The sequence below is a fragment of the Octopus bimaculoides genome, chromosome 16 (genome assembly GCF_001194135.2).
Source record: "Octopus bimaculoides isolate UCB-OBI-ISO-001 chromosome 16, ASM119413v2, whole genome shotgun sequence".
In the NCBI taxonomy this organism is placed as follows: domain Eukaryota; kingdom Metazoa; phylum Mollusca; class Cephalopoda; order Octopoda; family Octopodidae; genus Octopus; species Octopus bimaculoides.
The window spans coordinates 33,029,473-33,030,117 of NC_068996.1; positions in this window are offsets into that span (position 1 = coordinate 33,029,473).

The following is a 645-nucleotide window of genomic DNA, read 5'->3' on the forward strand; positions in this document are numbered from 1 at the left end:
CAGATCTAGGGATAAACCCATTCTGTTGCCAGTTCGCGTAAACGTCAGCCGGTAGATGCCCGAACAAGTCTGGCATACATTTATATAGCTCATACGGAAGAACATCAAGTCCTGGTGACCTACCTGCTTTACAGTCGGCTAAAGCCTCCATCACCTCCCCAGGCGTGATTGGCCCTTCGCAAGACTCTGCATCCGACCCCGAGAGACACGGTAGACCGGCAAGAAAGTCCTCAAGGGCTCTCCCACCATCAGGATCGCCGTCACCCACGAACAGCTGGGCAAAGTACTTCCGAAAGGCCTCATACATTTCCTCGGGTTCGTTTATCAAGACGCCGTTATGATTCGTCAAAGATCGTATAGTGGAACTATTTCCTTGCCGAGCTTCCACCACTCGGGCCCATCCAGCGGCCTTGATTCCTTCACTTCCCATCGCACGTAACTTAGCTCTGGCAATACTTCCCATGTGTTGGGCATCAAGATGCTGGTTTAACTCCAGTCTTTTCATCTTCACTTGGTCCGCATTACCAGTCCTCCAGGCTTCTTCTAGTTCCTTAACTAAACCATCTCCTATTCTACGTCCCTTCTTAGCTAAACTAATGCTAAACCTAATAGACTCATATTTGATGGCTCTTTTTAGGGAGTACC